At 43.0% G+C, this 13,857-nt stretch overlaps 1 long non-coding RNA gene across 1 annotated transcript in view; it reads left to right on the forward strand.

Annotated features, from left to right (window-relative positions):
• Window positions 1–13,604, forward strand: part of LOC139757476 (uncharacterized) — a 487,251-nt gene extending 473,647 nt beyond the window's left edge. The window contains exons 4-5 of the long non-coding RNA XR_011714639.1: window positions 12,732–12,995; window positions 13,324–13,604. This is a non-coding gene — a long non-coding RNA (uncharacterized lncRNA). The remainder of the gene's footprint in view (window positions 1–12,731; window positions 12,996–13,323) is intronic.
• The last annotated feature ends 253 nt before the right edge of the window (window positions 13,605–13,857 follow it).

Here is a 13,857-nt window from a genome sequence, read left to right on the forward strand (position 1 = left end):
TATGTATATTTGCGTGTGTGGACGTGTGTATGTACATGTGTATGGGGGGGGGGGGGGGGTTGGGCCATTTCTTTCGTCTGTTTCCTTGCGCTACCTCGCAAACGCGGGAGACAGCGACAAAGTATAAAAAAAAAAAAAAAAAAAATATATATATATATATATATATATATATATATATATATATATATATATATATATATATATATATTATTTAGATTGATAGCATGTATAAGATAGTCGTAATCAGAGCTTTAAGTTGCCCCGTGCCGTCTCACCGGCCATTAAAATGTTTTATCAATACTAATCCTTAATCAATACACCCGATCAAGACCAGCGATATCATAGGCACCATCTCGACCTATTTTCTTTTCAAATCACAGGTTAGAATATGGTCCTTCCAGTCTACCCTGTGATCGAGAGTAGATCAGAATAGCTATCTATCTTATTGAGGGTAGATCAGAATAGCTGTCTATCTTATGGAGAGTAGATCAGAATAGCTATCTATCTTATTGAGGGTAGATCAGAATAGCTGTCTATCTTATGGAGAGTAGATCAGAATAGCTGTCTATCTTATGGAGAGTAGATCAGAATAGCTATCTATCTTATGGAGAGTAGATCAGAGTAGCTACCTATCTTATGGAGAGTAGATCAGAATAGCTATCTATCTTATGGAGAGTAGATCAGAATAGCTATCTATCTTATGGAGAGTAGATCAGAGTAGCTACCTATCTTATGGAGAGTAGATCAGAATAGCTATCTATCTTATGGAGAGTAGATCAGAATAGCTATCTATCTTATGGAGAGTAGATCAGAATAGCTGTCTATCTTATGGAGAGTAGATCAGAATAGCTATCTATCTTATGGAGAGTAGATCAGAGTAGCTACCTGTCTTATGGAGAGTAGATCAGAATAGCTATCTATCTTATGGAGAGTAGATCAGAGTAGCTACCTATCTTATGGAGAGTAGATCAGAATAGCTATCTATCTTATGGAGAGTAGATCAGAATAGCTATCTATCTTATGGAGAGTAGATCAGAATAGCTGTCTATCTTATGGAGAGTAGATCAGAATAGCTATCTATCTATCTATCTTATCATTGCCTGTTATAACTCCGTATGGACCTGTGGAGGTGATGGGAGTGAGGGAGGAGGCCTACTGCTGTACTGTCCCTCCTCCTCCAGCACTTCAGGACTTCCCTGATCCATCCTTTAGGACCCTGTTTGTACGTCCTCCAGCAGGAACCTCGTCCTTAGACCATCGGGTCTTCCCTGGCCCATCCTTTAGGACCCTGTTCCTACGTTCTCCAGCAGGAACCTCGTCCTTAGACCATCGGGTCTTCCCTGGCCCATCCTTCAGGACCCTGTTCCTACGTTCTCCAGCAGGAACCTCGTCCTAGAGACCATCGGGTCTTCCCTGGCCCATCCTTGAGGACCAAGTTTCCTACGTTCTTCATTGAGTAACCTCGACCCACACCGTCAGGTCTTCCCTGGTCCATCCTTCAGGACCCTGAACCTCGTCCTAGAGACCATCAGGTCTTCCTTGGTCCATCCTTCAGGACCCTGTTTCCTACGTTCTCCAGCAGGAACCTCGTCCTTAGACCATCGGGTCTTCCCTGGCCCATCCTTCAGGACCCTGTTCCTACGTTCTCCAGCAGGAACCTCGTCCTAGAGACCATCGGGTCTTCCTTGGCCCATCCTTCAGGACCCTGTTTCCTACGTTCTTCATTGAGTAACCTCGATCCACACCGTCAGGTCTTCCCTGGCCCATCCTTCAGGACCCTGTTTTCTACGTCCTACAGCGAGGAAGCTCGTCCTAGAGACCATCGGGTCTTCCCTGGCCCATCCTTCAGGACCCTGAACCTCGTCCTAGAGACCATCGGGTCTTCCTTGGTCCATCCTTCAGGACCCTGTTTCCTACGTTTTCCAGCAGGAACCTCGTCCTTAGACCATCGGGTCTTCCCTGGCCCATCCTTCAGGACCCTGTTTCTACGTCCTCCAGCAGGAACCTCGTCCTTAGACCATCGGGTCTTCCCTGGCCCATCCTTCAGGACCCTGTTTCCTACGTTCTTCATTGAGTAACCTTGTGATGTCTTCCGTCACCCGTTCTCTCCCACGACGTTCATGGCCAGTTCATAGCCAACATCCCACACCAAACTCACTCACTCACTTCGCTGTCTGTACTATCCTTATCCTCCCTCCTTCCTTCCTCCTCATCCCTCCTGCATCCTCCGTGTTCGCTCTCCGTGGTCCTCACAGGCACTGAAGACCCAACACGGTATGTGCCTCACTCGTCCATGTCTTTTCTTTCCCATGCATTGGTCACTCTTCACAGACTCCTCAACCTTTCCCGAGCCACTGGATACACCTCCACCCATACTCTCTCTCTCTCTCTCTCTCTCTCTCTCTCTCTCTCTCTCTCTCTCTCTCTCTCTCTCTCCCCCTCTCTCTCTCTCTCACTCTCTGACATCGCGCTCTGCTGTTAAAGGTGACATCCTCTTTGGGCTTCGTCCTGTGTGTGTTCGTGTTCTCAAGAGCATCACCCTTTCACCTTTACCTGGCACAGAACTTCTGTGGTGGCCGGTCTGTGCTGCACATCGTGCTCTCCACGACCATCGTCGATGACCCACAGAGACCTCTCTCCTGGTGCCACAGAGACCTCTCTCCTGGTGCCACAGCGACCTCTCTCCTGGTGCCACAGAGACCTCTCTCCTGGTGTCACAGAGACCTCTCTCCTGGTGCCACAGAGACCTCTCTCCTGGTGCCACAGAGACCTCTCTCCTGGTGCCACAGAGACCTCTCTCCTGGTGCCACAGAGACCTCTCTCCTGGTGCCACAGAGACCTCTCTCCTGGTGCCACAGCGACCTCTCTCCTGGTGCCACAGAGACCTCTCTCCTGGTGCCACAGAGACCTCTCTCCTGGTGCCACAGAGACCTCTCTCCTGGTGCCACAGCGACCTCTCTATCTCTCTCTCTCCGCATCACACGTCTCACCCAAGCCTCATGTCACCGTTCGTATGGGCCGTCAGTCAGGTCGCCTTGTCTTCCTTCATAACGTATCTCAGAAGTCTAGATACACCTCATACTGTCGCCTCATGATATAGCCGTTCCTCATGATCTTCCTCATTGCCGTTCATCATTATCTTCCTCATAACAATAGTCTAGATACACCTCATACTGTCGCCTCATGATATAGCCGTTCCTCATGATCTTCCTCATTGCCGTTCATCATTATCTTCCTCATAACAATAGAGTCCATGGAACGGAAATTGATGTCTATATCGGAATCTTACGTTCCAGACGAATGAACGAATGAACGGGAAATATATCAGTTTTCACAACTCATTGGTTTCAGGTCTTTCGTTCCTCATGTTCAGACCTCTCGTTCCTCATGTTCAGATCTCTCGTTCCTCATGTTCAGATCTCTCGTTCCTCATGTTCAGATCTCCCGTTCCTCATGTTCAGTTCTCTCGTTCCTCGTGTTCAGATCTCTCAATGTTCAGATCTCCCGTTCCTCATGTTCATATCTCTCGTTCCTTATGTTCATATCTCTCGTTCCTCGTGTTCAGATCTCTCGTTCCTCACGTTCAGATCTCTCGTTCCTCATGTTCAGATCTCTCTGTGTTCAGATCTCTCGTTCCTCATGTTCAGATCTCTCGTTCCTCATGTTCAGATCTCTCATTCATGTTCAGATCTCTCGTTCCTCATGTTCAGATCTCTCAGTGTTCAGATCTCTCGTTCCTCATGTTCAGATCTTTCTGTGTTCAGATCTCTCATTCATGTTCAGATCTCTCGTTCCTCATGTTCATATTTCCCGTTCCTTATGTTCAGATCTCTCGTTCCTCATGTTCATATTTCTCGTTCCTCATGTTCAGATCTCTCGTTCCTCATGTTCAGTTCTCTTGTTCCTCATGTTCAGTTCTCTTGTTCCTCATGTTCAGATCTCTCGTTCCTCATGTTCAGATCCCTCGTTCCTCGTGTCCAGAAGTTTGTTCATGATGCTCCTGTCAGCGGTCATCCTGGAAAGGATTGAACCACTCATCAAGCGTAATTACAGTCCTATTGGCTTGAGATGGCAAAGGGAATCGCGGTATGATGAGAAAGCACTTGGAATGCATTTTTAATTTCCGATGCTCCTCCAGGACTAATTTAAGAGGTCACTGACTATATTCCAAAGAACATTTCCCAAATCATTCTTCCTCCTTCCCCTTGAGCATTGCATCACTCAAGAGCCAGAGCATCCAGGTTCGTTTCCTCAGACATACAATCGAACTCTCCCATGCGTTGTTTACATCCAAAGACATTCAGACACCCCCCGGTCTTGACCAGCACGACAACATTGTCTTATGGCATTGCAGTCATCGTAAGTACTCTCTCTCTCTCTCTCTCTCTCTCTCTCTCTCTCTCTCTCTCTCTCTCTCTCTCTCTCTCTCTCTCTCTCTCTCTCTCTCAAGGTAAACTGTTGCACGGTAAAATATCGAAAACTGGTTCTCAAGTCAACAAAGCAAAGAAGAAAAACTATATATATATATATATATATATATATATATATATATATATATATATATATATATATATATATATATATATATAAAGAGCGTGGTTGAGAGAGCAGAAGAGGGTGTTTTGAAATGGTTTGGGCACATGGAGAGAATGAGTGAGGAAAGATTGACCAAGAGGATATATGTGTCGGAGGTGGAGGGAACGAGGAGAAGAGGGAGACCAAATTGGAGGTGGAAAGATGGAGTGAAAAAGATTTTGTGTGATCGGGGCCTGAACATGCAGGAGGGTGAAAGGAGGGCAAGGAATAGAGTGAATTGGAGCGATGTGGTATGCCGGGGTTGACGTGCTGTCAGTGGATTGAATCAAGGCATGTGAAGCGTCTGGGGTAAACCATGAAAAGCTGTGTAGGTATGTATATTTGCGTGTGTGGACGTATGTATATACATGTGTATGGGGGGGGTTGGGCCATTTCTTTCGTCTGTTTCCTTGCGCTACCTCGCAAACGCGGGAGACAGCGACAAAGTATAATAATAATAATAATAATAATATATATATATATATATATATATATATATATATATATATATATATATATATATATATATATATATATATATATATATTCTTTCATTTCTTTCAAACTATTCGCCATTTCCCGCATTAGCGAGGTAGCGTTAAGAACAGAGAACTGGGCCTTTGAGGGAATATCCTCACCTGGCCCCCTTCTCTGTTCCTTCTTTTGGAAAATTAAAAAAATAAAAAAATAATGAGAGGGGAGGATTTCCAGCCACCCGCTCCCTCCCCTTTTAGTCGCCTTCTACGACACGCAGGGAATAAGTGGGAAGTATTCTTTCTCCCCTATTCCCATATATATATATATATATATATATATATATATATATATATATATATATATATATATATATATATATATATATATATATATATAATATGTTTGTTTATACAATTTAATTAACATGTAATTTTTCTATACATGTGGCACGACATGTTTCGTAGAGACAATCCACCTCATCATCAGTACTTAACAATGTTATTCAAATCCCAACATCACACTTGAGTCCCGCCGTCCAACACCACTCTGTATTGGCCAACCACTGTTTGTTTTGTCTGGTCGTAACCGTTGTAAGGGAGAGTGATTAAAGGGGGTCATGTGGCGGGGGTTGACCTGGGTAGCTGGGTGTGTCTTAAACAACTTTTTTTATGTTTTCGTGTTTTGTCAATTCTCCCATAATGATTTGTTTACTACTAGGATGGGCTTCAAAATTGCCTTGGGACAAATCAAAGTTCTTAGTATTCACAATTAAGACAGATTCAATGACGTTACGTGTGACATGATCAGCAGAGGAGTATAAAATAACGGGAGTTTCAAGATCTATGGCCAAGGTGATCATTTTCATGACAATGTTCAGCGATCGCATTTATGTGGTCATCCCTGCGTACTGAATGACGGTGCCAATAACACCTCTCCGTTAGAGTTTAACCTGTCTAGCCTATATCAATATGTTTACATGCCTTGCATTTGACGACGTAAACACTCCCAGTTGTTGCATGATATGTCCTACTATCCATTAAGGTCTTAGTGATGGTGTTATTGTACTGGAAAGCAACATTACAAGCACTGTCTTCTAGAACACGTCTTAGATTAGCTAAGTTAGGAGAATAGGGCAACACTAAACATTTGGACATCCATATTTGTCCCATTTTTGTTACAAGAAACATAAAATGTCTTCCTAGCTTCATAGTAAGCTGTGTTCACAAACCAATTGGGATATATAATTACTTAAAGATACGTCTTATATGACTACATTCACCTGCAAGGCCTAAGGGATCACATATCCATAGTGCTCCTAAACACATAGACATAACTACAGACATTTTTTATAGAAGAATCGTTTTCTAAGGAATAATGAAAATATCTAAGATATATATAAGATTAAGAGAATTCAGAAACACTTTATGAACAACTCTATAAAATGATTTCTTTGCTAACTTAGTGGATTTATCAATGAAAGATCTAGGGTACTTTAACTTAGATCCAATAGAATATCTCTTCTCAAACTCATCATCAATAAACTCTGGACTGCAAATACGTAATGCCCTAAGGAACATAGATTGAAATGATGATAATTTAACTCTGTCATGTTGAGATGAGAAATAATGGATATATGAGCATACATTGGTAGGTTTTCTGTATATGCTAAACTTAAACTTGTTTCCTTGCCTATGGATCATGCAATCTAAAAATGGTAACATACGATCTCAGTTATTAACTGTAACTCTATTACCAAGAGAAATAGCATTGAATCTTCTATCATTGAATACACAAAGAATTATAATCTTAATATCAGTGATGTTCTATAAAAATTAGATAACTTTATTGTTGATAAAATTTGTAAAATGATAAGTTTATGAACGCTCGTTGTATGTTTTGGACAATCACATGTTTACCAAATGGCGTCCTAGCTTCGTCTCTTCGATGTATATCAACTGACTGTTATATTTCTCTCTTGTGTCTCCCTTGATGATGTGATTATGACACGAAAGTGCACTTGGGAACTTGTCGTGTTTCATTTTCCCCGTGGACTCATAGGAATATATATATATATATATATATATATATATATATATATATATATATATATATATATATATATATATACCACAACTCAGAAAATATGAGTGAGGCTTCAATATTGTCTATAACAGAAAATGTATTTAAACAAAGAAATGTGCCAGAGGAACTGGAGATGAACCCAAAGTCTGTGTTGTGTGTGTGTGTGTGTGTGTGTTGTGTGTGTGTGTGTGTGTGTGTGTGTGTGTGTGTGTGTGTGTGTGTGTGTGTGAGGGGGGAAAGAAGACACCAACAGTTGAGTGAAACAAAAGCTGGGCAGGTGGTGAACACTACGGGCTTAAACCTCGCTTCAGTACCACATTGTACGTCTAGAGGTACGCACGTACACTAGCAAACCCTTTTCTTCAGTCTCTCTCTCTCTCTCTCTCTCTCTCTCTCTCTCTCTCTCTCTCTCTCTCTCTCTCTCTCTCTCTCTCTCTCTCTCTCTCTCACAGGAGATAATCCTCCGCCGACTCTCCCTGCCGTGTTCCTCCTGTGAGAGGCAGAGAGAGAGAGAGAGAGAGAGAGACAGGATTACACACAGGACATAAAAAAGAACCTCGTCAGACGCCAGTGGGAAGCGTAACTGGAGATGATCATCTCTCTCTCTCTCTCTCTCTCTCTCTCTCTCTCTCTCTCTCTCTCTCTCTCTCTCTCTCTCTCTCTCTCTCTCTCTCTCTCTCTCTCGACGAGGGTCATCACACACACACACGGACACAGGGACAGTCTTGACGCACTTCATGGACTCGATTAATTAAGAATGAATAATATATATATATATATATATATATATATATATATATATATATATATATATATATATATATATATATATATATATATAAATAATATATATATATAAATAATATATATATATATATATATATTTTTTTTTTGCTTTGTCGCTGTCTCCCGCGTTTGCGAGGTAGCGCAAGGAAACAGACGAAAGAATTGGCCCAACCCCCCCATACACATGTATATACATACGTCCACACACGCAAAATATACATACCTACACAGCTTTCCATGGTTTACCCCAGACGCTTCACATGCCTTGATTCAATCCACTGACAGCACGTCAACCCCGGTATACCACATCGCTCCAATTCACTCTATTCCTTGCCCTCCTTTCACCCTCCTGCATGTTCAGGCCCCGATCACACAAAATCTTTTTCACTCCATCTTTCCACCTCCAATTTGGTCTCCCTCTTCTCCTCGTTCCCTCCACCTCCGACACATATATCCTCTTGGTCAATCTTTCCTCACTCATTCTCTCCATGTGCCTAAACCATTTCAAAACACCCTCTTCTGCTCTCTCAACCACGCTCTTTTTATTTCCACACATCTCTCTTACCCTTACGTTACTTACTCGATCAAACCACCTCACACCACACATTGTCCTCAAACATCTCATTTCCAGCACATCCATCCTCCTGCGCAAAACTCTATCCATAGCTCACGCCTCGCAACCATACAACATTGTTGGAACCACTATTCCTTCAAACATACTCATTTTTGCTTTCCGAGATAATGTTCTCGACTTCCACACATTCTTCAAGGCTCCCAGAATTTTCGCCCCCTCCCCCACCCTATGATCCACTTCCGCTTCCATGGTTCCACCTGCTGCCAGATCCACTCCCAGATATCTAAAACACTTCACTTCCTCCAGTTTTTCTCCATTCAAACTCACCTCCCAATTGACTTGACCCTCAACCCTACTGTACCTAATAACCTTGCTCTTATTAACATTTGCTCTTAACTTTCTTCTTTCACACACTTTACCAAACTCAGTCACCAGCTTCTGCAGTTTCTCACATGAATCAGCCACCAGCGCTGTATCATCAGCGAACAACAACTGACTCACTTCCCAAGCTCTCTCATCCCCATCAGACTTCATACTTGCCCCTCTTTCCAAAACTCTTGCATTCACCTCCCTAACAACCCCATCCATAAACAAATTAAACAACCATGGAGACATCACACACCCCTGCCGCAAACCTACATTCACTGAGAACCAATCACTTTCCTCTCTTCCTACACGTACACATGCCTTACATCCTCGATAAAAACTTTTCACTGCTTCTAACAACTTGCCTCCCACACCATATATTCTTAATACCTTCCACAGAGCATCTCTATCAACTCTATCATATGTCTTCTCCAGATCCATAAATGCTACATACAAATCCATTTGCTTTTCTAAGTATTTCTCACATACATTCTTCAAAGCAAACACCTGATCCACACATCCTCTACCACTTCTGAAACCACACTGCTCTTCCCCAATCTGATGCTCTGTACATGCTTTCACCCTCTCAATCAATACCCTCCCATATAATATACCAGGAATACTCAACAAACTTATACCTCTGTAATTTGAGCCATCACTCTTATCCCCTTTGCCTTTGTACAATGGCACTATGCACGCATTCCGCCAATCCTCAGGCACCTCACCGTGAGTCATACATACATTAAATAACCTTACCAACCAGTCAACAATACAGTCACTCCCTTTTTTAATAAATTCCACTGCAATACCATCCAAACCTGCTGCCTTGTCGGCTTTCATCTTCCGCAAAGCTTTTACTACCTCTTCTCTGTTTACCAAATCATTTTCCCTAACCCTCTCACTTTGCACACCACCTCGACCAAAACACCCTATATCTGCCTCTCTATCATCAAACACATTCAACAAACCTTCAAAATACTCACTCCATCTCCTTCTCACATCACCACTACTTGTTATCACCTCCCCATTTGCGCCCTTCACTGAAGTTCCCATTTGCTCCCTTGTCTTACGCACTTTATTTACCTCCTTCCAGAACATCTTTTTATTCTCCCTAAAATTTAATGATACTCTCTCACCCCAACTCTCATTTGCCCTTTTTTTCACCTCTTGCACCTTTCTCTTGACCTCCTGTCTCTTTCTTTTATACGTCTCCCACTCAACTGCATTTTTTCCCTGCAAAAATCGTCCAGATGCCTCTCTCTTCTCTTTCACTAATACTCTTACTTCTTCATCCCACCACTCACTACCCTTTCTAATCAACCCACCTCCCACTCTTCTCATGCCACAAGCATCTTTTGCGCAATCCATCACTGATTCCCTCAATACATCCCATTCCTCCCCCACTCCCCCACTCTATATATAGATAATATAGGGGAGAAAGAATGCTTCCCACATATTCCCTGCGTTTCGTAGAAGGCGACTAAAGGAAGGGAGCGGGGGATTGGAAATCCTCCCCTCTCATTTTTTATCTTTTTTTTTAATTTTCCAAAAGAAGGAACAGAGAAGGGGGCCACGTGAGGATATTCTCTCAAAGGCCCAGTTCTCTGTTCTTAACGCTACCTCGCTAATGCGGGAAATGGCGAATAGTATGAAAGAAAAAAGATATATATAAATAATATATATATATATATATATATATATATATATATATATATATATATATATATATATATATATATATATATATATATATATATATATAAAAGTATGGCTACGTTTTCAACATCATTTGTTATCTCTCTGTTATTCAGTAAGTGTGCTGTTCCTTGTATCATTAAATGGCTGTGGTTAAAGGATTCTGTTTTTACACTGGCCTTTTAGTGTGCTGTTTCTTGTATTATTAAATGGCTGTGATCCGAGGATTCAGTCTTTGCAATGGCCTTTTAGTGTGCTGTTTCTTGTGTTGTTAATTAAATGGCTGTGATCAAAGGATTCAGCTTTCCCACTGGCCTTTGAGAGAGAGAGAGAGAGAGAGAGAGAGAGAGAGAGAGAGAGAGAGAGAGAGAGAGAGAGAGAGTGCGCATATGTGTGTATGTGTGTGTGTGTGTGTGTGTGTGTGTGTGTGTTCATTATCTATGCCTCAATGCTTCACAGTTTATAACATCATGTGCGCAGAAGCTGTCGTCAGCTCTCTCTCTCTCTCTCTCTCTCTCTCTCTCTCTCTCTCTCTCTCTCTCTCTCTCTCTCTCTCTCTCTCTCTCACCAGGAGACGATAAAAAAAAGACTATAGAATCAAACTCGAGGAGCCCCGCCGCTCGCTCGCGCGCGCGCCTCCCTTCCCGCGCCATCCTCCTCCCCCACGCCCCCTACCACCCAGCGCGCGCGCGCGCCTCCCCCCCCCCCCCCCCCTGTGCCTTGGAGAATGATCGCGATGGTCGGGTTGAACAAATGAAATTACATTGAAGGTGAGTTTACAACAAGTGGGCGAGTCCATTCTCTCGCTCGCCACGGAGATGGCGAGGTGAACGTAAAAGCCGGGGGGGGGGGGGGGGGGGGGGGGGGTTAACCTTCTCCTCCTCCTCCTCCTCCTCCTCCCCCCCAAGTCCCTGAGCCGAGGAGAGAGAGAGATATATATATATTCTCATTCACCCCTCTCGACTCCCCTGGACCAAACCACCCTCCACCACTCCACCCAACTCCCACCTTCAGCGACTTATGCACTTCATCACACTGTGATCCTTTTCCCTTAACCACATCGAGTGGCGAGTGTGTCTTTACGTTTTAAGATCCAATCATAGACACAAGTCTACTTCAAGGCCGACTAGACACAAGTCTACTTCAAAGTTAACTCTTAAGTGAAATATAGAGAAGATTATGAAAGGGAGTATGTCTTTTAAAATGTCCCAGGTCATAGTTATTGAGAAAGACATGAGAAGGGAGAGAGTTCCAAAGTTTCGACGTGTATGGAAAGAAGCAGGTATCAAAACGGCCCACCCTTGTGTTGCCGATGGCCACAGAGTGACGCAAGCAGCTTGCTGAGTATTGTGTGGTTTAGTTAGTTGTGTGAACACTACTAGTAAAAACTTAATAAGCAGGTGATAAAGTACAGGAACATACTATGCAATGTAGTTTTCATCTCGAACCTCGAGAGCAGTGGAGGAAGAAAAGAGAAAATTTAATCTTCGGTTCTTAAAATCCCAGATAGACGGAGTGAACTGTTCTGTTCGGTTGGGGAAGGAAAGGAGAGAAGAAGCCATATATATATACCATGATGTGGTGTGAGGTGGTTTGATCGAGTAAGTAACGTAAGGGTAAGAGAGATGTGTGGAAATAAAAAGAGCGTGGTTGAGAGAGCAGAAGAGGGTGTTTTGAAATGGTTTGGGCACATGGAGAGAATGAGTGAGGAAAGATTGACCAAGAGGATATATGTGTCGGAGGTAGAGGGAACGAGGAGAAGAGGGAGACCAAATTGGAGGTGGAAAGATGGAGTGAAAAAGATTTTGTGTGATCGGGGCCTGAACATGCAGGAGGGTGAAAGGAGGGCAAGGAATAGAGTGAATTGGAGCGATGTGGTATACCGGGGTTGACGTGCTGTCAGTGGATTGAATCAAGGCATGTGAAGCGTCTGGGGTAAACCATGGAAAGCTGTGTAGGTATGTATATTTGCGTGTGTGGACGTATGTATATACATGTGTATGGGGGTGGGTTGGGCCATTTCTTTCGTCTGTTTCCTTGCGCTACCTCGCAAACGCGGGAGACAGCGACAAAGCAAAAAAAAAAAAAAAAAATCATCAGCAGCAATTGCTAGAGTTAGGCAGGCCTGAGGGATCGATACAATACTCTTTCTTATCTCTATATCTCTATTCACCAGAGTTCTCGTGACCTTCCATGGTCACTGATTGATAAAACGCTCAGCCAGCAACTTGGAGAAGTGACGTGAAGTGACCCTCATTTCTTCAACGTATACATCACAAATGTTTATTCGTAACACGTCTCTCACCCACCTCAGAGATGATTGAGTGAGTGGCCTTCCTTGAAAAAGGTCGTCTCTCACAGGATGATGATCCAAGGAGAAGAAGACAAAAGAAGACGCAACTGATGTCAGAACCACAAGCTTCTTCAAATCAGGAAGGAGGTTAGTTTTGCCCATGCAGCGTACTGATAGATACAGAAGGTCTTATGTACCTAAAAGCATCCTCCTTTTCAATCACTTGTCATCACAATAGGAAAGTGAAAATATTAAAGTGTTTCCTTTAATATTCTATTGCTTTATTGATTTTATTATTCTTTTCATGTAAAGACACTAGGTTGAGCTCTCAAAGCCAAGAAGAATTTCATTTTGTAATATATCTTGTATTACAATTTCACTAATAAAGACTTACTTACTTACTTACTTACTTACTTACTTACTTACTTCTTGTGACTGATGGCGCCTCTCTCGTTTCTCCTGTGTTCGCCCTCAGCCGGTAAGTTCCTTGCAGCAAGGCAAGCCATTATCATCCCAGCTCCGTAATAATGCCTCAACTCACGGCTAGACGAAGGAGAAATTACCGACGGTCTCCGGAGTGCCCGGGGGCGTTCGAGGGATTCCAGCCTCCTCCCAACGACTTCAATTAATTTGTTGCTGCTGAACGCTAAAACTGGCGTCGTCCTCGAGGGATCGAGAACTTGCTCAGATTTAATGTTACTGGCTTCCCCAGGACGCACAGGTGTCCCTGGACAGATCTCCTGGAGCACGAGTTTTCTGTAGCATTAAGGACTTTTAGACTTTAGACATATTTTTTTTTCCTTCTTTTTTCTTTCTTTTTTTTTTTTTATATGAACGAGTTTGCTCCACTGATTCTGAGATCAGGAGATGGCAGCCATGCAGATGGTGAGTCCTGGCTGAGTTACGTCACATACAGGAGATGGGAATAGAGGTTCAGTCCTTTCCTGTATTATGGATCTTCTTGCCAGCTTAAGCACACGTATCTTCTCCATGAAGCTGGAGGGCTGTT

This window comes from Panulirus ornatus, chromosome 27 (genome assembly GCF_036320965.1).
Source record: "Panulirus ornatus isolate Po-2019 chromosome 27, ASM3632096v1, whole genome shotgun sequence".
NCBI lineage: Eukaryota > Metazoa > Arthropoda > Malacostraca > Decapoda > Palinuridae > Panulirus > Panulirus ornatus.